We start from the raw sequence: 24,043 nt of genomic DNA on the forward strand, positions 1-24,043 counted from the left end.
ACACAGCCAGTGAGCATTAGAGCTGGGATGGATCCCGGTCAGGATGTTTCTGAAGTCTGTGGCCTCTCCTGAACTAGGCTGCCTTTTACCTGTGGCTCTGAAGGTCCAGGATTCTTCCAGGCTCAAGGACCAGTGAGCAAGCATTCTCCAGTAAGATACTCCAAGAGGCATCTGGGAACCAGATCTGGGCAGTCCTGAGTGGGAGAGAATTCCAGTCCCAGGAAAGGGAGCAGAATGCTTTCTCTCTCCCAGAAGGACTGAGGAAAGGATGAGTAAACAGAACTTCTGAAAGAGGGATAACTGGAATGCTCACACCCACCTGCCCGCACACCTGCACCCTCTGGCCAGGACCTCAGACCTCCTGGGCCTCAGAGCCTAGCCCTGGAGTCTGTGCAGAGGACACGAGTCACACGGGGTCTCATCACCCATCGCAGCAGCCACGGGAACAGCCCAGAGAGTGACAGCGCTGAGAGGAACTTGGCTTCAGGCAGTAGAGGGGCTGCCACTCCGCAGAGGCAGCCAGGCCAGCTGTCGACTCCAGAGAAGATGAGGCTGCAGGGAGACGTGACAGACGGAGTCCCGGGGAGCTCGTGAACCCCATCTGTCCACGGCGGGTGGGGGCGAGCCGCCCCCCCAAGTGAGACATGGGTTACAAAACCAACCCTTCTAAAGCCACACAGGGGCTCTGATGCCCAACTCCATTCCACAGAGGTCGGAGGCCCGAGGAGGCGTTTTGGGGTGCCACCCTCCTCCCTCTTCCCTACACAGAGAGCGGCTCCATCTCTGTGCCTCGTGCTCTGTGTTACCGACAGGCCTGCCGATGGCGGGGACTTCTCAGTCCCCCGGTGGAACAGCACATGGAGCCAGGAGCTGCCCCAGGTCTGAGAAAGCTTTCACCCCCAGGGTCTTCCCTGCACCGGCCTCCTGCTTTCAGGCCTCCGTCCCCATTTCACACTGAGTCAACGGGAACACCACACGTAGCCCCTTTCCCCTGTTCCACAAAATACATAAGTACATAAGCAAACATGCTTGCCCAGTTAGTCTGATGCCCAGTTGAATTTACTGAAGACCCTGGGGGAGTCCCACATCGCAGGCCTTACTGTCAGCAACTTAAAAAGCCCTCCTCCCTTTCCTGTCTCCTGGGATCCTGAAATTCACATGCAAATGTAGGGGACCCAGAAAAGCCAAGACTATCTTAAAAAAGAAGAAACAAAGTGAAGGACTTAACACTTTTTTAGATCTGATTTCAAAACTTATAGGGTGAAGGAAATGGGGAGATATGAGTCAAAGGACAAACTTCCAGTTATAAGATGAACAAGTTCTGGGCATCTAATGTACAGTATAGTTAACAATACTGGATTGTATAATTGAAAGTTGCTGAAAGATTAGATCTCAAATGTTTTCACCACACACACACTCACAAAAAGGTGATGGAGGCGTTAACTAAGCCCTACTGTGGTAATCATTTCAATATATATATATATATATATATACATATATGTATCAAATCATCACGTTGTACACCTTAAACTTACACAAAGTTATATGTTGATTGTGTATCAATAAAGCTGGAAACAATTATTTTAATTTTTAAGAAACTTATTACAAACCCACAGTAATCAGGACAGTTAGGTACCAGCATAAGGATAGACATATAGATCAATGGAACAGAATTGAGAGTCCAAAAATAAACCCATACATCTATGGCCCATTAATTTCAACTAGGAAGCCAAGATGCGTCTATGAAGAAAGAAAAGTCATTTCCACACATGATGCTGGAATACCTGTATACCCACGTGCAAAAGAATGAATTTGGACCTTTACACCATATGCGAAAGTTAACTCAAAGATCTAAATGTAAGAGCTAAAAACTATAAAATTCATGGGTATAATCTTTGTGATCTTGAATTAAGAGACAGTTTCTTAGATGTGATAACTGAAGTACAAACAACAAAAGAAAAAACAGATAAATTGGACTTCCTCAAAATTAAAACCTTTTTTTGTGTCAAAGGACAGTATTAAAAGTGAAAAGACAATCCACAGAGTGGGAAGAAATATTTGCAAATTATATATCTGATAAGGATTTCCTCTCCAGTATATACAAAGAACTCTTATAACTCAACAATAAAAGACAACCCAATTAAAAATGGGCTAAGAATATGAATAGACATTTCTCTAGGGAAGATATACAGACGATCATTAAGCACAGGAAAAGATGCTCAAGATCATTAGTCATAAGAGAAATGCAAACTAAAACCACAATGAGATACCACCTCACAGCCACCAGCATGGCCATTTTCAAAAAGATGGATAGTGCTGATGAGGATGTGGAGAAATTAGAACGCTTACACATTGTTGCTGGGGATCTAAAATGGTACAGCCCCTGTGGAAAAGAGTTTGGCACTTCCTCAAAATGTTAAATATAGAGTTATCACATTTAATATTTCTTCATAAGCAGGAATGTTCTTGGGATCAATACCTGGGGATGTGATTGGGATGAAGCAGAAGTCATAGGAAGAAGTAAAGCTGTGATGCTGGCCAGTGACAGGCCCTGGGCTGACCCTGTGGGAGCTCTGGAGCCGAAAGGACCCATCAGAGTTGTCCTGCGTTGGACCAAAATAACCGATCCTTATACTCCCTCATTGATCAGTCATCAGATGGGGCATCCCCTCCAGAAGGGCATGACTGTGGGCGAGGCAGCCCTCCACAGCTAAGACAGCCCCCAAAGGTGGCCTGCCTACCACCCTCCCAGCAGCCGAGGTAAAGCCTTCGTTGATGGGGGTCTGGGTGGCATGTCTCCCTGACCACCCTGCTGGGGGTGGAGGGATCCGTTGTTGTGGAACAGAAGCACCCAAAGCCCAGTGGAAGGGTGTGGGGTTTGGGAGGTGAGGGGGTCGGTGCGGGGGAAAGGTATAAGCAGTAAGGGAACGAAGACACAGCAATGACAGATGCCTGGAGACCTGCCCTGTGGAGGTGGTGCTGGGACACAGGGATGGAAGGCAAGCTGCTAACCTTGCTCCCACCTCCTCTCTGGGAGGCCTAAAGGGCCTCTGCTGTGAGTGGGTCAGCTGGTGCAGGGTTGGCACCTAAAAAAGGCTGGTGGGAGCTCTGGCTGGTGGGGGCTGGAGCTTCTGTGGTCACAGCATTGTGCACTCAGTGATCCCCAGTGCCGCAGTGAGGCTGCCAGGTGTGCTGCTTGGGAGTGTGTTGGGGGAGAGGGGAGTGGGTCCTGCCTCTTTGGATGGAGTTGGTTAATCCATTCAGGGGTGATCTGAGCTATTTCCTGAGTAAATAACTCTTGGGCACTTACGTACCTAAAAGCAGGCCAAGTACGGGAGCGAACACAGTTTCAGAGGCGCTGTAGCAGCACGTCTCCCAGGGAATGCTGGCAAAGCAAGGAGAAGCCCAGAGCACCGCAGGTGGGAAATGAATGCTTGGGCTGCAGCCCAGGTGGTGCCAGTGATTAACTGTGTGACTTGGGGCAAGTTCCCTGACTTATTTGGTCTTAGTCCTACCCACGGTTTAATGAGAAGGAAAAACCTAGATAGCCTCTCAGGTACATCCAGAGTTAATCCACAGGACTCATCACCCAGGACTCATCACCCAGCAGGAAACCAATCAGGAAGGTTCTAAGGCTTGTGCTCCCCTCCACCCAAAGGCCCCAAAGGGCAATCCAGGGCTGCCCAGGGTGCTCACCATGCCTGGGCCCTCACACACCACTGTGCCCACTCTCTCGGGCTCTAGCTGCAAATTGGTTCACATGAGGAACACGAGCCGCCCAAATCACTCATAGGATGGCTCGAGAAAAAGCAATTAAATGCTTTCTTAATTGCAGGATGGCAAGAGGTTAATGAGTTACTATAAAAACCAGTCCCCGCCATCTGGTGGCTGTCACCAAAGCCCACATGCAGGGAGCGATCCCAATTTGTAAGACAGGACGACGGGATCACTCCAAGTCAGGAGAAGGGGTGGAACCGTGGGTGCCAAGGCTGGGGGCCCTGAGCTGCAGAGCCCAACGCGGCCCAGCCGGCCTCCAGCCGTCCCAGGGCTGCACAGAGCTTCAAAATCATGCTGGAGGGAAATCAGACGGGGAGCCAAAATCACTCATCAGCTCCTGCACTGGTTTTCTCTGGGATTCGGCTCTAGCGAGGGACGGCCGACAGCCACTTGCTCAGCGCTAGCCAGGAGAGGAGAGAAAAGCGACAGCTGAGAGAGAAGCCGGCCAAGGCGGAGGGAGGGACAGACAGAGGCAGGGATGCAGACCCTGCAAAGACAAAGAGATGCAAACCAGCCTGGACAGACGGAGAGACAAAAGAGAAAGGATGAGCGCTGAGTTGCCAGGAGGTGGAAAATGACAGTGACACAGACAGACCGTGAATGTGAGAAGTGGATGAAAGGGCAGGTAATTTTCTAGAATCAGAGATAGGAAAGAACCTTTGAAGGTTTTGCTTTGTTCTGGGCAAACGTGTTCTCTCCAATATTCTGCAGCTCCCAGGAGTCAAGGAGAATGGCCCTTCTCCCTTGGAGGATGTGAGGAGGAGGCATTCAGGGGGACCAGCCTCCACTCTGCCCCTGACTAAAACACACACACACATTTATATATGTGCACGCACGCGCACACACGCACACACACACACACACTGATACACACCATCCCAGGCACAGCCAGTTCTCACTGGTCAGGAGCCACTTCTCCCCGTGTTGAGGAGGCCACGGGTCTCAGGCTGTCTCTCCTCTTAGCTCTGGTCACAGAGGTTCCATTTGCAGCCCCAAGCCTGGCGGAAGCAGGTCTGGTTTTCTGGTACAAAGAAGAAGGAAGCCAGAGAGCCTACGTATCCCAAAGGCTGCAAAGCCTGTGATTTCCACGAGGCTAAGCTCACTGCTGGCCCTCTCTGTCATCTTCTAGAAGTTGGCTGAGAAATAGAGAGATCACCCGTCACCTGTTCTTCTAGGGTCAGACTATTCTTCCAGGATGAGACCTTGAGACACTCACTTCCCAGGATTTTAGAAGTTTCCCCTCCCAGAGCGGGTTCTAACTGGCCACAGTAACAATATAGCAACCTGCTTGCAGTGAGAGGGTGGGACTCCTTTTCTGGATGTCACCCACTCCACCATCACTGCCCCCCGCTTTTGAGGACCACAGGAGCTTGCTCCCGAAGGCCAAGGTCTCAGCTTAAAACAAAGCCCCATAGCCCAAAGCAAAAACAAACAAATGGGGATCTACAGCTGGAAAATTCCAGTATCTCCATTTTTCACAGTATCTTTTGTCCTTGATTTTCCCTTCTCCTCTCTCCCACTCCAGTGCCATTTGGCCGACACATTTTCCAGAAGACTCTGTACCCAATGAACTAGAGACACAAGGAAGGTCTCGCTAATCCATCCATCTTACTAGAGGTTAGAGATTGCCCTAACATCTCTGGGGGAATCTAGGGAAGGGATTGTTGGTGTTCCAGGGTAAAATTAGAGTTTGAAATTCCTTGTCTACACATGGTATCCAACCAGCACAAGGGTTGACCATCATTGTCTCTTTTATTTCCAGCCATAAACCAGAATCCCAAAGCTGTCTCTAGCTGACCCCACCTAGCCAGCTGGTGGGTCCTTTGAGGACTCATGTCACCCCTAAGTCTCCCTGCAGCGGTCTGCCAGGTCTATGAATCAGGTCTCCCGGATTCTGGTCTGGGCAGCAACCTGGGTCCACCAGCTGTACGGCCGCAGTGCCACTGGGTGACACCCAGGAGCCAGCAGGGCATCAGCAGTAGTTCTGGGGAGTGATTTTGCTTGTGGTTCTTCCTTTTGTCCCTGTGCCTTTAGAAGGTCCAAGTGTTCTTCTTCCTCGGGATTCTGTGAGCCACTCAATTGCTTTCCTGTTTCCAAAGGAAAAGAGTGGTCAGGCAGACACACGAGAGAGACAGAGACACAAAGACAGTGACACAGAGACAAAGAGACAGAAAGAAACAAAGAATGAAAATACTCTAATCCTTGGAACTGCCATTAAACCACAGGCACTGGTCTCTGTCCCTCTTCTGCTCCCTCTGGACTGAGCTTTCTGTCCTCAGCCACGCTCCTGGAGGCCCCATAAGTTCAGAGCCCAGTTTTGTCCCGTGGCTTCAAACCTTACCCCTCAGGCTGGAACAAATACCCAGTCCCTGCTCTTTATCAAGCCACCCTCCTTCTATCCGCTGCCCACAGCTCCCCTGACACAGAGAAACGTACACACACGTGTACACACCCCACACCCACCTCACACACAACTACTTTGGCTCGTGTTCCACTCTGCATTTTCCAAAAGGCATTGCTAGAAGGGGACACATTCCATCCTCCAGCTTCTGGGCTGCTCGTGTTCAGCCCCCCTCAGGACTGCAGGGCCTCGGGCAGGGGAGCCAGGAGGGAGCAGAGGTGGTCGGCATCCAGAGTCTGGGCTGTTACATGGAGACAAATCGAATGCAGCTCACGTCTATTCCATGATCTTAAACTATGGAAAATCAGCACCCCAAACATTGGACCCAAAGGTTTTTCTTTAACTTGCTACTCTGGAGGGGTAATTTTCACCCAGGTGTGGCATGTGCACAGCCAGGGAGCACCTGCCAAGTCATCTGATGCCCCTGAATTCCTTTTGAGCCAACACCTAACTTTCTTCTTCTGGGCAAGCTGGGGTTGCTTAGTTAAGAAGGGTAACTCAATGTCACTTTGAATGAATGAATGAATCAGAGGAAAGAGCTCAGGTTAGAGGACTGATGGTGAACATTTCAGGGAATTTTAATAAGCTCAGCCCTGTGAGAAAACAAACAACCAACCACCAGAGGATAACTCTAAAACAAAATACAAGCAAATATAAGGTTGAGGGAACATTCTGTGCACACTCAGAATGTCAAGGAGCTCAGAGGAAAGGACAGACTGCTGTTGGAAGGTGACATCGAGATGTGTGTGTCCCCCAGGGCCGACTGCTATGGTGACTTGCTCTGGGTAGCGGCCACTCCCTCCCTTACAACATCGTCCCAATCAGCCGATCACAACTGCCTGGTCCATCTTAAAGCCTGTCAGCTATCCAGCACTGGCTGCTATTGACATGACTCACTCCCTGAGATTCTCTGGGGTAGCAGTTGAGAACTTGGACCCTGGAGGAAAGAGCCTTGCGGTTTGAATCCTGGCTTCACTGCTTGCTGGCACTACTTGCCTTCTCTGGGATCCAGTTTAAAATGGGAATAACAACAATAAACTCTAACAGTGCTCTTGCGAGGATTAGATAAATTGATCCATATGAAGGTGTATTAGTCCGGCTTCAGCCAAAGAAATAAAACCAGTAGGAGATATACACTAAGCAGTTTGTTGCAAGGAATTGGCTTATGTGATTGTGGGGCTGGCTGGGTGAGTCTGAAATCCACTTGGAGGCCGTCAGGAAGGGCCGGCTGGAACTGAGACACCGGCTGAAGCTGCAGGTCCCAGGCGGAATTCCTTCTCTTTCAGGGAAGTCTCAGCTCTGCTCTTAAGACCTTTGAACTGATTGAATCAGGCCCACCCAGCTTGCCTAGGATCATCCCCTTTACTTAAAGTCGCTGGTTTAGGACTTTAAGGACATCTACCTTCACAGCAACACCTAAGTTAGCATTTGGTTGAATAGCTGGAAACTCAGGCCTAGGCAAAGTGACATATAAAACTGCCCATCACAGGGCTTCCCTGGTGGCGCAGCGGTTGAGAGTCCGCCTGCCGATACAGGGGACACGGGTTCGTGCCCTGGTCCAGGAAGATCCCACATGCCGCAGAGCGGCTGGGCCCGTGAGCCACGGCCGCTGAGCCTGCGCGTGCGGAGGCTGTGCTCCGCAATGGGAGAGGCCACAGCAGTGAGAGGCCCGCGTACCGCAAAAAAAAAAACCTGCCCATCACAGAAGGGTGAGCTCCGTGGCTGGCTCCTGGTAACCCATCACTCAATAACATTCAGCTATTATTTTTTTTAGGATTCAAAAGCATCTACTATGAAGTTGACATAGTGAGTCAAGCTTCCCCCTCCATCTTACCTGACCCATCGCTTTCTCTTCCTCACTTCCAAATCTTCTTCCAAAGAGGGCTGAAGACTCACCCCAAGGAGTCAAAAGGAAGGTGACCCTCTTTCATTCATCCTCTCGGCAAACACTGCCTGGGCACGCTCTGTGCCAGCTCAGGTCCAGGAGCTATACATGCAGATGCAGGTATGAGTTAGTCCCTGCCCTCCTGAAGGCCTGGACGCAGAGACCCACCCTCCGTGGTTCCTCTTGTCTGGTCACGCACGCCCTGCCCGGCCTGTGGACCTCCTCTACAGCTGTCCTCCATCAGCACCTGACTAAAGGGGTAGACATCAAGCCCAAGCTCTGAACTATGCACCCACCCAGAGGGGCACTTTTTCTAAATCACTCAAAGGGCCAAGAAGCTAGTGCATTAAACCACAGACATCAACAGAAGGGAGATGCTCCCCAGGGAGTCACATGCTGTTTAACACAGGACACCCCATTTCCCCGTCACAGGGCACACACGTGATGCAGTGAAGAGCACCTCTCAGCCCCTCAGGGTATTTCCACTCCTATTCGGGTCCGCAGGCCCTTCTAAGCATCCACCTTGGTGGCCTCTGCCCTCTGTTGATCATTTCCAGTTCCCCGCACCCTACCTCCTCCAATTTCCAGAGAGGCCATGCTCTGTCCAGTGGCCACTGTGATCCCACTCCTTCATCCCAGCCTGAAGCTGCCCTGCTCCATGGCATGGTGATGGTGCCCACTAACCCAGGACAAACCTGTCCCAGGGCCGTGGTTCTCCTGCCAGTCTACACTTGTCCAGTTCTCATCCGCCCTTGCAGAACCCATGATGGCCCAGAGAGCTCCCCCCACCCTTTCCAGGAGCTCAACTTTCTAGTTACATGAGCTTGGCAGAGTTAATTAACCTCTCTGAGCTTGAATTCCTCCTCTAAAAAATAGATATGATCGTAAAACCCATTTCAAGGAGTTATCATGAGAAGCAAGTGAAATAACATATGTGAAGTGCCTGACACATGGAACCCTGTCCATCTCCCGAATGCCCAGCCTCCCTCCAAGCTTATATGATGTGGATCGGGTACATGAAGCCCACACTTAGCCCACCTGATGTCACGGCATCCTAGCTCCAGTTCACCCGTCTCCAGGAGACCACAGCATGGGGAGAAAGAATACGTTTGCATTCACATCCGCTGGGGAAGGCCTCCTACCCGTAAGTGGAACCTGCAATAACATGCAGGGTTTGAACTGTCAGAGTTGTGATCAAAGAGAGACTGGGGAGTTTATGACAAGGAACTCGTTTCATGAGAGAATGAGAAGCAGATGTAGCCTTTCCCCTTCCCCCCAACCTGTCCAGGACCCCAACAATATGGGGGGCAGTGCAGAGGACCCCAGTCTGTACTGAACCCCAGCACAGAGGAAGAACTGTGTCACCTGTCACACACTGTATCAATGTTAGTCCATATATTATAGCTCGATTCCTCCCAGCTCCCGGGAAATGCAGCGCCTGGGGTGGACTGGGCTGGTTCTCTCCACCTGGCCTTGGAGAAATCTGCCTCTCCTCTAGAACAGGGGCATATCGGCCAAGAAACTTCCACAGGTGGGACCCTCAGGACCCCATCTCTCCTGCTGCAAGACCGACCAGGGGATCTAATGGCGGGCGGGTTTTGAAATCTCAGCCTTATGGAGATTTGGGGCTGGGTAATTCTTGGTCTGTAGTATGTTCAGCAGCCTTCCTTGCCCACTCTTCCCTGGATGCCAGTAGCAGCCACTCCCCAGTGGTAAGAACTAAAAGTGTCTCCAGACATTGCCAGATGTCCTCAGGAAGCAAAGTCACCCCAGACTGAGAACCACAGAGCCCAAGTGCCTGCTGTGCCCTGGGCACCCTTTCGAGTCAAGCAGCTGGAGGTCTTGTGACCCTGCGACTCTGGCCACCAGAAAATGGACAGGCTCTCCATCTTGGACCAGCCCCTGTGACATCACTTGGTTGGGTCAAGGCTCTTCAATGGCATGGTGACTCCCCACCCCTGACCAGGCTTGCTCTGGGTTTGGGGGATTGGAGTAGGATGTCATGGAAACAGGATGCTGGGAAGAAAACAAAGAGAGAAGTAAATGCAGCGTGGACCACGGAGCAGGAGGTCCCAGCTTCCTGGAACCCACTAGATGACCAGTTCACTCCCTCAGCTCTATAATTCTACCTTTTCTACAATGATGACATACTACCTTTTAAATCATTGTTAAAGCCTTTATTTAAAGTAATTTATCTACTGCTAAATAATAACTATCAAAAGCTGTATTTCCCAAACTGGGATTTTTTATTACTGGTGTGAACAGGATATGTTATTTTTCAAGGATATCTTTTTGTTACCAGACTGGGCCATTTCTATTTCATGCAAGTCAAGTGGGCATGGGTAATAAAATAAAAATAAAAACAGAAGGGAGCTAGTTTTATTTTTTTAATCCCACCATTTTTTCAGAAGAAAATAAATCTGCCTGTTCAATCACTCCCACCAAATTAATCTTTCCATAATTATTGTAATGCAACATACATATAAATAGTACATATTATATATATAGTCACATGTATTTTCACCAAAATGTAGTTATGCTATATTTTTCTGCAACTTGCTTTATCACTTAATACAACTTTTATCAGTGACCCCTCCTTCCTGGTTGATGTCTCAGGAAACTCACTGCCCAGTTCAAATACCAGCTCTGACTTCTCACAGCTGTGTGATCTTGTGGAGGTTAATAAACTCTCTGGGCCTCTTCTGCAACGTGTGGATGATGACCACATCATCTACTTTATGAAGACCTGAGTGAGTTAAAGAAGGTCATGATGGGAAGCACTCAGAACAGCGCCTAGCAAATGCTCAGAAATATGTTACCTCCTGCTACACGGATCTACCTTCTTGTTAAGAGTTGAAGAGGATTCCACTACACAGATATACCATGCTCTGCCGGGGAAATAAATTTGTACAAATGTTTGCTCTTGTAAGCCATGGTACAATGAATGCCCTTGTCCTTACATCTTTACTCATTCATGCCATGGTTTGGGAGGATGAATTCCTAGAGGAGAGATCAGTGGGTTATTCAGTAAGCGCATTTTAAGTTTATATATCTACTGAGATATTACCTTCAGAATGGTTGTGAGGATTTTCATTCCTACCAACAGTGTGTGCGAGCTCGTTTCTTCACTCTCAGCAGTTCTGAAGGCTATCAATCTTTTTAATTGGATAGGCAAAAAGGAAAACAATACCACAATGTTGTTTTCATCCATATTTCTTTAATTATCAGTGAGATCAAGCCATGTTTTTTCTTCCAGTTTTAGATATCAAATAATTAAATTTCTTTTTCTTCTTCAATGGACCATCTGTATAGTGTGTGTGTGTATGTGTGAATCATGCATTTGTCCATTTATGTTGTTTCTGATTGATTTGGAGGAATACTTGCTATAGCATGGATATTTGCAGTTTTCCTGCTAGAATGTATAGCAAATAGTTTCTCCCAGGCTGTCATTTATGTATTTATGTTTTGATTTATTTATGGTGCCTTTCATGGTACAGTTTTGTTTTGCTTTTTAAAAATTTTTAGGTGGTCCAATACGCCAAATTTTTCTTTTTTGACTTCTGGATTTGGTGCCAGACTTAGAAAGGCCTTCCCCACCCCAAGACATAGAGATATAAGGATCGAGATTGAGATATATGACATATGCCTTCTACCTGGACTTATAAGACTATATACGTGAGATTATCTGTAAAACTATATTAGAAAAGGATGACAGCTCAGATTATAGGTAAAACTAAACAATCTTACATATACATAGTCTTATATTGCCTTTTAATTTCTTTGTACTGTATATTTAATGCACAAATCTTTAATCCATCTGGAATTTTTTACTGTAGTATGACGTAGGTACCTAATTTTATCCTCTTGCAAATGACTAGTGATTTGTGCTATGGTTCAAAGTGTCTTTGCCCTCCAAGTGGCTCACCAGAAGGACTAAGGGTCTCTGAACCTGAGTCAGTCTGGCCTGGAAGAAAAGGGGCTGGGAAAGGAGTGGTCTTCCCTCCCCTCTGCCCGTCCTCCCTCTACATATATCACCTCGCTCGGCAACAGCAGGTGTCACTGAGGCTCTTGCACTCAGAGAGCAGGGCCAGGCAGGAGGGCTGCCAAGGGGGCCATGAACACTCCATCACTGAACACGGCATTAAGGGAATAGTCAGAGCCTGAGCTATGGTTACCCCGGGACCCTAGTAACTTATGTGCCCAGAGAAATCATTTTCCTGGATGTTGCATTTTAGGCAGCAAGGAGGCTCCAGTGACCCTTATATCATCTGTTCCCAGGTTTCTGTGAATTTATACAGGCTGGCTCCCCACAGTAGAAAGAAATCTAATTACTGGTGGAATAACTTACAGGTAAGGGGACCTCCAGTGTGTGCCCACCCTGGCTGTAAATCCTCAGAGCTAGATTCCAAGGAAAGTGAACTGGTGCTCAGACCAGGATGCCTCGCAGGGCAGGCATCCGTCCTAACCTGGGTGTGGGCAGGAAAGCAGGTGGGCTTTAGAAGAACGACGGGTTACCAGGGCCCAGCGAATGGAAGGAACACTAAAATGCCTGGGTTCTTCCTTCTACTAACCACCAGGATGACTTCAGCCTCTTGTTTAACGTCTTTCTTCAGTTTCGCTGTCCAAAAACATGGGTTAACATGTATTAAGCCACATCCAAGGGACCGTGCTATGAGTTTTAAATACAAGCCTCCAGTTTTCACAACAAGGCTGAAAAGTGAGAATGAGTGTTCCCATCTTACACATGTTGAAACAAGATCAAAGAGGTTCAGGAAATTTGCCCTTCTGGAGTTCCCTCTCCAGAAGATGGCAGAGCTAAAACTGAAACCCCTCGCCAGGCCCGCAGCTTGAGTGCCTTCCCAGCATCCATGCTCCCAGCTCAGTAGACACCGGAGGGTGTGCATAGCAAAAGCTTTTCCAGGTCTCCCACAGAGGCCATCTGGGGAGGTTCCCGGGGCTCTTCCCTCCCTTGGCTTTGGTGTGACCTTGGTCCTGGGGACACTCACACACTGAGTCAGCTGTGGCCTGGTCCACACAGCTGCTGGGCACTCGCTGCACACCAGAACCCAGGTCCTTCTAGCGCTGTGTGTAAAGAAAGGAGGAAGCAGCCCTGCCCGAACCTGAGGGCTACACGTCACGTGTCTACATGGGCAAAAGTTAAATCACAAGCCAAATGTTACATCAGATATGATGCTCTATGCCCTCTCTACCTCAACAAAAATATCCTCAGCATAACAAGACATAAAAAGTTAATGAAGTTGTGGCTTCTATATGACTGAAAGTCTTCCACCGAAGACAAATGAACTTAATTATCACTGTGTGCATCTGGCTGTTCCATTAATGGGCTGGTGATATTTGGATAAGTATGAAAATAAGGAGAGAATACAAATATTTTAACCAAAGGTACTCAAATAAAGCTGAAACTTTTTAATTTCTTGAGAATTTAGATATTAAATATTTTTATAAAAATAGAACAATTTGCAATTCTATGATTCAGTGTCCAGCTAGTTATCAGTGTAAGGACCTAATGTCATGCTTCACACATACTATGTCTGGAACTGCATATATATACAAATTTAAGAGTCATATGAATTGCTTACTGTAGTAAAATATGCTTCAGTATCCATGTGCAAATGTTGTGAACACTGTGTTAATTCTTATCTACAGAACCAGGAATTGGAACATGAAGAGAAACTAGAAAATGAATGTTTGGCATGCCGAGAAACAATAATTTTTTATACAAGAATCTACTGCATTCAAGCTGAGAGGAAGGATTTGACAAGTTAATTAATTTGCCTTTCTCTTACCCAAGCACTTCTCCTGCTCAGATTCTCCTGCTTTCTGAGGTGGTGCCTGCCTCTGACATTGTTGGAAGTGTATGGCACACCACCTTCATGGGATTTGATGCGTTTTCCAGGACATAAGGCAAGAGATGTGCAGAAGGATTTCCCGTGGGCCTGAATGGTGATAGTTATAAGGGCTGGTCTTTTAGGGTTACAGATTGCTGGGCCAGCCCTGAGCTCCAGATTCCAAGTATCAGAGGTGTGTGTGTATGTGTGTGTGTGTGTGAGAGAGAGAGAGAAAGAGAGATTCAGTGGCCTCCAACGTATAAAGCCAGAGCCAAGGCCCCTCTATTCAGGTTTCAGGGTGGTGCAGGAAAAAAAAAGGTTTGGAGGAGTCTCAGGATCCCAAAGACCTGTCCCAGGAAGACTCACAGGACTCAACACTTAGTCATATTCATGGCTATGATTTATACCTGCAAAAAGATACAATGAAAAATCAGCAAAGACAAAGGTGCATGGGGCAACATCCAGATGCAAAGCAGGCCCAGCTTCCAACAGTCTTCCCCCAGTGAAGTCACACAGGACACACTTCACTCCCCAGCAATGAGCTGTCATGACACATGTGAAATGCTGTTTCCTAGGGAAGCTCATCAGAGACTCAGTGCCCATGATTTTTATTGGGGGAAGGAGGGAGGGAGTGCTGGCCACATAGGCACATCTGTCTGCCATGTACCAAAATTCTGACTCCCGGGAGGAAGGCAGGCGTTCAGCATGAATCATACTGTTTGGACAGTTTAGGCAGAGTGAGCTACTCTTCCCAGGGAATGGTGAGAACCCTTCCCTAACTCAAGTTTCCCATTGCCGGCCAAGGGACAACTTTGCAAGCAGGCCTTCTAAGGACAGCAGCCTCCGGCAGCTCTAACTCTTTTCTCCACAGGAAGTAATTGAGGTGTGAAAGGTGGAGGAAGGGGAATCCTTTTCATTTCACCCACCCTTAAATTCCACTTAACGTGAAAGCTGGGACTGGCCTGAGCAGAGTGAGAGCTGGTGACACTGGCCTGAGCAGAGTGAGAGTTACTTCACAAGGTTAATCCAAGTAGCCACATGCAGTCTGAACGTGCTCATTTTCACTTGAAATAACACCCCCTTGCATACGCACACCATAATTGATTATCCAGTCTCCTAGAAGATACTGACAGTATGACAGCATTTTTAAAAAGCTCATATTCAAGCATATCTAAATAATATAATGTTCAGGAAATTCATAGGTGGTTCAACTATTTTTAAATGTAAAGGAATTCAAGACAATTTTTACCCGAGGAGGGGAGGAGAGGGAGGCAGGGATGGGAATCAGAGAGGAAGGCACACTCATTAGTAATGTTCTTAAGATGGGAGTAGGTTCATTTTATAATTATGGTTCATAATGTCACATGAAATAAGTGACGAATACATATATTCTTTCACAGGTACCAAAAAATACATATGAAAACATTTTAATTTTTCAAATTTACCATCTGGGGACTTTCCTGGTGGCGCAGTGGTTAAGAATCCGCCTGCCAATGCAGGGGACACAGGTTCAAGCCCTGGTCTGGGAAGATCCCACATGATGCGGAGCAACTAAGCCCGTGAGCCACAACTACTGAGACTGCACTCTAGAGCCTGTGGGCCACAAATGCTGCAACTCACGCACCTAGAGCCCGTGCTCCGCAACAAGAGAAGTCACTGCAACAAGAGAAGCCCGCGCACCGCAACGAAGAGTAGCCCCCGCTCGCCACAACTAGAGAAAGTCCGCCTGCAGCAACGAAGATCCAACGCAGCCAAAAATAAATAAAAATTATATCTTTAAAATTTACCATCTAGGCAATGGTAAGGTCTCCTTTCTGACCATGGACGCATGTGAGGTGGAATTTTTAGTGCTGATCACTCTCAAAACTAAAAGACATTGTCATTTAACTGACATAGAAGCACACGGTCATATTAAATCAAATGACGTTACGCTTAATATTCTCTTATTACTGACTGGTCGTAAGCCATTCTGTTTTTCTCACTGAGGATCTTGTTTTTGTGAATCAGCTAGATTTTGAGAATCAATTTGATTTTTATTACTCTGCATTTCCTTGTTTATTTCCATTTTTGGGTAAATAATTGTTTGGTTTTCAGTATATTTATTTTTACAGTTACATTCTATTTATGATACATGATATTGGTTTTCTATTTATGGTAATGATGCAGTGTTTCCTTTTAAAATAAGTTTATACAAGCTAACATTTGAGATGAATTAAATACAAATGTTAATCAAATGACAGAATGAGTGGTATAGGGGTGTAACAAAGGTCATCTAAGAGGTGAGTGAATGACACAGCTTGGAAAGCATGGTACAGTTAATCGACATCCAAGTATCTATCACCCAAGTTCTACTTTGTTAGGTTCTATGGGAGGCCAGAGAGTTACAAGGATGTGTGTGTGTGTGGGGGGGTGTGTGTGTGTGATGATCTTTATTCTTAGATTCTTTTCCACCTGGAAAAGCAACACACACTGCGGTAGCTAAGGAAACAGTTATCGGTGAGGTTTTTTTTTTTTTTTTTTTTGGCGGTACGAGGGCCTCTCACTGCTGCGGCCTATCTCATTGTGGAGCACAGGCTCCGGACGTGCAGGCTCAGCGGCCATGGCTCACAGGCCCAGCGGCTCCGTGGCACGTGGGATCCTCCCGGGCCGGGGCACGAACCCATGTCCCCTGCATCGGCAGGTGGACTCTCAACCACTGCGCCACCAGGGAAGCCCATCGGTGAGGTTTTAATGCCAGTGCCTGCGGGGGCCACAGAGAAAACTGAAATGGGGAAGGCCCAAGGTTTTAAGACAGTAAGTGTGAAGTTATGAGTCACACTGCCTTTTAAAATGCTTTCTAGACATTAGGCTACAACCATGCCCCTTACTTCCAAGGGCTGTGTACAAATCCATGGGCCTCCAGTTGGCACCACTGGTTTATTGCCCTAGATACACTTTTGCTTTCCTAAGGCAGGGAAATAGGGATCAACTTTAAAATCAGAAACCAACAGTACAAGGCAGTACCTAATAGGGTCTGTCCCACTTCTATATTATGTCAGGACTTGTGGAAAAAGGCCCTACCGAGAGGATTTGTCTCACCTGCCAATGGAAGCAGAGAGTACTGTTTTACCAGATCTGAACTGATTGTGCTGTCCTACCGGAGGTAGTAGATGTAGACGGGCCATGCTTGGATGACACCAAGAAGAAACACCCTCAGGAAATGTGACCCACGAGTGATGCAGACCGCAGTCTTCTAACGTTCTCACTTCCCCTATCCCACATCCCCCTCAAAGCCAATGGGCAGTAGAAATGACTGATGGGAAGCATTAAATAAATAATTGTATATAACACTTCTGGGGACCAGGCAAAGAGAATGATAGATGCCCTCAGCAGCTACATCCCATCACCCAGACCCAAGGAGATGACCACCGAGAAGGTCAGACCCTAAACACAGAATTCTGAGGCAGACTGTATTATTGGAGCCATCTTAGTATCCAAGCAAATTAGAAATATATTTAGGAAGAATGAAGGGAAGCAATAAGAGACTTGTTCATTGATTTAACCAACCTTCACCGAGTCCCATCTAGCCCTAAATACCGGTATAAGTAAGTTAGCTTCAACTTAAGGGGCTCATAGAAATGGAAGAGGACAGGTATATAACAGGTACCAGTGTGATACAACGTGATGATCGCGCTATGTAATAATACCACATTCCAGGAGGGAAAAAGCCCAGATAAGGGTAGTTCACCCTGCAGGAGAATGGGTCTGAAAAGGATCATAGTCTTAACGACTCTTGTTGCCTAGAACAGAATCCAGCACATAATAGATGCTCAATAAATATTTGTTGAAGTGCTGACTAGATAAGAAGCCTGTGATAGGCTAGATAATGGTCTCCCAAAATATCCACATCCTAATCCCTGGAACCCGTGAATATCACCTTACTTGGTAAAAGGGATTTTGCAGAGATGATAAAGTTAAGGATTTTGAGATGGGGAGATTATTCTGGATTATCCAGATGTGCCCTAAGTAAATCACAAGTGTCCCTGTAAGGGGGAGATCTGACACACAGACAGACCCGGGGAAGACAATGTGACCACAGAGGCAAAAAGATTGACCACAGAGGCAGAGGAGTGATATGGCCACAGGCTAAGAATGTCAGCAGCCACCAGGAGCTGGAAGAGGCAAGGAAAAGGATTCTCCCCTGGAGTCTCCCAAGGAAGCACAGTCCCACTGACACTTTGATTTAGGCCCATAAGACTCAATTCAGATTTCTGGTCTCCAAAACTGTAAGAGGACAACTTTCTGTGGTTTTAAACCACCAACTTTGTGGTAATTTGTTACAGCAGCCACAGGTAACTAATACAGCCACTGCTCCAAGAAGAAATTAAGGCAGAGGGAGCTGCAAAACTGTCTGGGCAATGCCAAGTACTTTGGAGAGCCTGGGGAATTTGAGCTGAGGCATCCTAAGATGCAAAAGGAGCTGGAGAAAGATGAGTCTGGCTTGGCTGTACAGGATGGATGGAAGACGGAGAGACCAGAGGCAGGGAACTCTGCCAAGAGGTTCTGGAGGCAGCTCAGCGTGCAAAGGAGATGAGAGCCAGGCCTCGGGGATTAGCAGTGGGGACGAGAGAAGGGGCGGGTACAAAAGAAATTTCAAAGGCAAAATTGATGGAGCTTAGTGAAAGACTGAATATAGCAGATGAAGGAGAAATTTCTTCCAGCTGTTAGAGCCAAGACTGGCAGAGAGGAGGAAATTGGAGCATAGGGGAGACATTTCTAAATGTTTCTAACAATAGCCAGTTCATCTCAAAACTATCCCAGTGCCATGATTTGAGCTACTCGTCCAGTCAAAGAAACAGCTAGGGGATCAACGCTCTTCATGGCTGGCCACCAGTGGCTGGAGGAGCATGCTATTGCCAGAGCTGCTTGTTATAAAGTATGGAAGAATTCCTTCCAGCCGACCTCCTGATCTCCCCTCAACCTAATGCCTCCCAACCCTAGATTTTCAGAGTGGGGATGGGCAGGGGAACGGGATGGAAGGGAAGGAGGGAGGAGGAGAGAAGTGGAGGTGGAAGGGAGAAGTAGAGGAGATGACAAGAGCTCAGGTCAAGCACACCACAGACATAATCCAGCTGCTGTCTTGCCAGGGGCACTGACTAGGGTCCAAACAAGCCATCAGAATGAGTTTTAAGCCCTCACAGCTCCATCAACAGGGCCCTGGTTCTCACTTGCTGCTCCTTCCATCCCTGAGGACCCTTGAAGTAAAAAACCTTTTCACCAGAAATACAAGTGGATTCTGACACACTGGGAGGCTGCAGAGTATGGAGAAGCTGGTGGAGGGAGCCGGCCCTGGCTGGAGGAGAACATCTGATAGAGAAGGTCCTCTCAAACCGGAACTACCCAGAGCAGCGAGCGGGGCTCAGAAAAGGCAGTGAACTCAAGAAGCTCATCTCCAGAGATCGTGACTACAGCCAGGGAGGATATGAATAATAGCAGAGCTATTATAATAATGGCAGTGCCCCAAGCACTCAAAACCCACTCCCACCCTGTGATCCCCTGACTCCCACTGGGCAATTCTGCAGGTGCATCAGCTACCTGTCTGGGTCAATTCTCCACGCAAGAAGGCCACGGCTCTCAAGTACCACTTTGTACAGAAGCCGTCAAGGCTCAGTGTTCATCTTGGCTTTGGGGGTGGGGATGGGGGAGGTGGAGAGAGAAAAGAGAGAGAGATTCCTGCATTTACTTCTATCTTAATTATTGAGCATATCCTGTGTGTCAGACACCTGTTAGATGCTTAGAATATTCAGTGAATAAAACAGGCCAAGGCCCTGTCCCCATGATGCTTATAAATATTACCAAAAACCCTTTGAAAATAAGCCTGAGCAGAAACTTGAATCAGAACCAAATCTCCATATTTTCCAAAAGGATTGAACCGGCGAACATGCATATGTTCTCTGGACCAAACCAAGATTTCTTTCCATTTGAGTCTTTCTTCTCTTTGGGGGCTCAAGCAACCTACTGGATCACAGAAACTCACATGGCATGTCTCTTCCGACAAAGTCCCCAGAGGAAGTGCTGCCATTACCGGGAAGCCGATTTAAGCACACCACTCTCCAGCAGTATTACTTTTTCCTTGCCCAAGCCTCTTCACGGGTTCATTCACTCATTCGACAATGATTTATCGAGGGCCCAGCACGTGCCAGGCGTGGACAAAGGGCTGGTAGTCCAGCAGGTGCACACCATCCATTAGCTCTCACTCCCTGCCTTGGCCACTGGGCAGGGCAGGAATGGCAGCCCTGGTCAGACAGACAGAAAGCTGAAGGTCAGCCCACAGTAGGAACTGGCTCCAAAACCCAGGCTTGGCAAGCGGCAGAGCTGGAAAATAGCCTCAGACCCCTGGTTCCTATTCTAACAGTTTCTCCCAGTTCCATCACTGAGAACCTGCCCATCAGGCTTTTTCACTCCCATTTTACAGACGAAAAATGGAGGCATAAGAAATCTCAGGGTTTCCCTGGTGGTGCAGTGGTTGAGAGTACACCTGCCGATGCAGGGGACATGGGTTCGTGCCCCGGTCCGGGAAGATCCCACATGCCGCGGAGCAGCTGGGCCCAAGAAATGTCAGAATTTGTCCCAAGCTACACAGCTTGCCAGATCGAGGCATGCGTCCTGATCTCATGACGTCAACATTTTCTTTTCTCTTAATGTTGAACTGCTTCTCTTTGTTCCTGGTATCTTGTCCCCCGCCTCCAAAAAAATCACACACACACACAGACACACACACACACAACCAAAAAATAATAATAATTAAGTTAAATTAAAAACAGAAATGTCTTTTCTGCTCTCTGGAATCGGGCAGCAGGCAACAGCCAAGCCTCCCGAGAACACTTAGTGATTTCCAGGGGAAATCTGACCATCAATAACATCCAAAGATACTGCAATGTTTTCAATTAGGGGGCTGAGTGCTCTGGCTTCGGGGGCGAGGGAACAATGCAGAGTGCTCCGGGAGAGGAGGACTGACCTCTCTCAGAACCCGCTCTGTTCCCGGCTAATATGTCAATAGCCTCTTAAATGGAACGTTATGTGTCTGGGATTTTACTGTCAGACTCATCCTTTTTGGGTAGGGTTCAGGGTGGTTTTTTTTTTTTTAATCTAAAGTTGATTGCCTCTCTCATTATCAAAGCCACCATCCATCTGTTTCCACTTTCTTAAGGGCTGCAGCAAGGAATTGAGCTGGAAATGTGTTTTTACTTGAGGTTTTAGGATTCCCCTCCTCCCGCCTTGTTGAGGGTTGTTCAAGTTTTAATGTTGTCACTGCAATATGATCTTCCAGTAGTGGGTGGCCCGGCTGCGCCATTTGAAACTAATTTACAGCTTCATCTGGGACTATCGTCACTTTAAATTAATTAACCAAAAAGTACCAAAAAATTATATGATGGGGGGAGGAGGGAAGGAAGGAGATGGGGGAGAGTTGAAAACAGTGAGAAAGGGCTCCTAAGCTTGGCTGGATACTGCCCTTGGGTACAAAGGGCAATCTTTACTTTCCTTCCAGCCCACCTTCTGAAACTAAAACACACACATACACCATAAAAAATCCAGTGTGTTGTCTTTTGAAAGGTTTCTTTGGGAAGATAAGAACTCTGTGTTGGTTTCCACAAAGCCAACGCAAGGCTGTTACGAGGAAGAAAGGTAGGTAGGCCCGCCACCAGCTGATGGAAACTTCTGCAGCACACAAGGAACGCTGGAGATGAAATGATGGTGGGAGTTGTGGACATGGGGTGGGGAGGGGTAGTCTTCAGGGGAGGGGGACAGGGCAGGGAGGGGGCATTCACCTCACCGCTCCCCAGGAGCAGTTCCTTCCCCTTCTGTAGGAGAAGGTCAGTCGTTCCTCTCACATTTGATAAGTCTGTATTAACCCCTTATTATGTGGCAAGCACTGTGGGGAAGGAAGAGACTTCAAAAGGCTTATAGGATTCATTAAAGTGACAGCCAACATCTGTACGGCTCCTAGAAGTCTCACACGTTCTCACTTCATCCTCACCACAGCCCCGTGAAGCACGCAGCATTATCAGTCCCTTTGATAAGGGAAAGAACCAAGGCTCAGAGAGGTCAAGAGGCTCGCCCCTGACCACACAGCTAGGACGTGACAGAGCAAGAATCCAAACCAAGGTCTGTCGCGAACACCTATGGTTGGGGATCATAAACGCAAAACAACGAGGACAGAAGGGACATTACATCTTTGGGTGCCTCCATACGAATAGGATCTGGAGTCAGCGGGCTCCTTATTTTTCTGCAGTCAAGCGTTCTGGCCCCCCTGCCATCTTGAGACTTGAGCTGGTGATGTGTCCAAACAAGGCGGCTCTTTGACCAGCTCTAGGGAGTTCTGTGCCCTCAACACCGCGTGAATCTGTTGATGACAAAACCAAGCACTTCATCTCTGGGCTCCATTTGACTTTCCAAAGCTGCGTTTGAGTGTTCGAGCAGCAACAGATTATAATCTATCTGCCCTTCCAGGGCAACAAGTATCTGAAAGTAATTTGAGAGCCATTAACTGATGCTTGCATCATGCCTGGCTCACACCAAATACCCAAGAAAACACTGGCTAGGATTGCTACTCCCCACATCCTCCCTCTTCCCCACCTCGAATCTCAGAGTTGGACAGACGAGACCTAAGATACAAAGGTTAGTCCTCAATCCCAACAAAAATATGGATAGCCATTACAGAATTAAGTAACCTATAGAAACACTTAGCACTTAAGTGTATAGTAAGGGCTGTTGCAGTACTTTAAGTGAAGGAAGTCTCAACACAGCCCTGTGAGGTTTTTGATTACCCCATTTGATGGACAGGGAATCTGAAGTAAGGATGGGGGAGACATCCTTTTGCCCAAGCAATATCCAAACCCAGGCAGCTTGCCTCCCAGCAAGGCCTCTTAGCCATGATGCTATTTATCCTGCCCAAGTCCTCCCTACCTTCCCGAGCAAGTGGTTATCTAGCCTTTCCTTGAACACCTCTGTGATGGGGTGCTCACTACCTCCAGAGACAGCCTCTTGTTGCCTTTGAGGACAGTTCTGTTGGATAGAAATTACATCCTGATGTTGAGATGAAATTTCACTTCCTCCCATTTCTACCCATTGTTCCTGATTCTGACCAGATCCCCCCCAGAATAACTTTAAACTCTCTCCTCAAACTTCATAGGCACAGGGGACTTATTGAAATGCAGATCTGTGGCTTCCCCGGTGGCGCAGTGGTTGAGAGTCCGCCTGCCAATGCAGGGGACACGGGTTCGTGCCCCGGTCCGGGAGGATCCCACATGCCGTGGCGTGGCTGGGCCCGTGAACCATGGCCGCTGAGCCTGCACGTCCGGAGCCTGGGCTCCACGACGGGAGAGGCCACAACAGTGAGAGGCCTGCGTATCACAAAAAAAAAATAAAGTAAAATAAAAAATAAAATGCAGATCTGTCTCTAGAGATCTGGGGTGGGGCCTGAGGTTCTGTGTTACTCACAAGGTCCCAAGTGATGGTGATACTGCTAGTCCAAGGATCCCACTTTGAGGATAGAGGTCCTAGATGAAGAGCAGGGTCAAAACCAGCCTGCCACCTGTCTCTATAAACAACATTTGACTGCAGTACATCCACGCCCATCTGTTTACATATTGTCTCCAGCTGCCTCTGTGCTACAGCAGAGTTGAGCAATTGCGACAGAAACTGTAAGGCCCACAAAGCCTAAAATAGTTAGCCCTTTACATAAAAAGTGTGCCCGTCCGTGCTCTAGATGACCACCCTGCAAACCTGGAGGAGCACTGCCCTGCCCTCTTCCCAGCTCATCTCAGGCCTCAAGTCCCCTCAGCATCCTGGTGTCTAACTCCCGAGCACACTCAGGTTTGTCGGAAGCCCACTTAAAGGAGAAACATCACCCCAAATACTGATTGGCAGGAGTGGGCCGGGACCATTCACTCCCCGTTCCTGAGGTTCTATTCTCTGTGTGGGAGGGACAGCACTCGAACCTTCTGCCCAGTGCCCACGCCACTGCCATCCCCTCTTCCTCCCCAGCACTGTCTCCCTCCCCCTCCCCTTCCACACTCTCCACTGCTCCACAGACTCTCCTTGGGCTTTCTGCTTAATAATTGATACCAATTGCTGCAGAATGTCGACTCT

The 24,043-nt window shown here is 47.9% G+C and overlaps 1 long non-coding RNA gene across 1 annotated transcript in view; it reads right to left on the reverse strand.

Moving 5' to 3' along the window:
- Nucleotides 1-8,061: 8,061 nt before the first annotated feature.
- Nucleotides 8,062-24,043, reverse strand: part of LOC308613845 — a 41,813-nt gene continuing 25,831 nt past the window's right edge. The window contains exons 2-3 of the long non-coding RNA XR_014015326.1: nt 9,102-9,218; nt 8,062-8,165 (exon numbers count right to left, since the gene is read on the reverse strand). This is a non-coding gene — a long non-coding RNA (uncharacterized lncRNA). The remainder of the gene's footprint in view (nt 8,166-9,101; nt 9,219-24,043) is intronic.

Source organism: Mesoplodon bidens (genome assembly GCF_964165515.1).
Source record: "Mesoplodon bidens genome assembly, chromosome: 3".
In the NCBI taxonomy this organism is placed as follows: Eukaryota; Metazoa; Chordata; class Mammalia; order Artiodactyla; family Ziphiidae; genus Mesoplodon; species Mesoplodon bidens.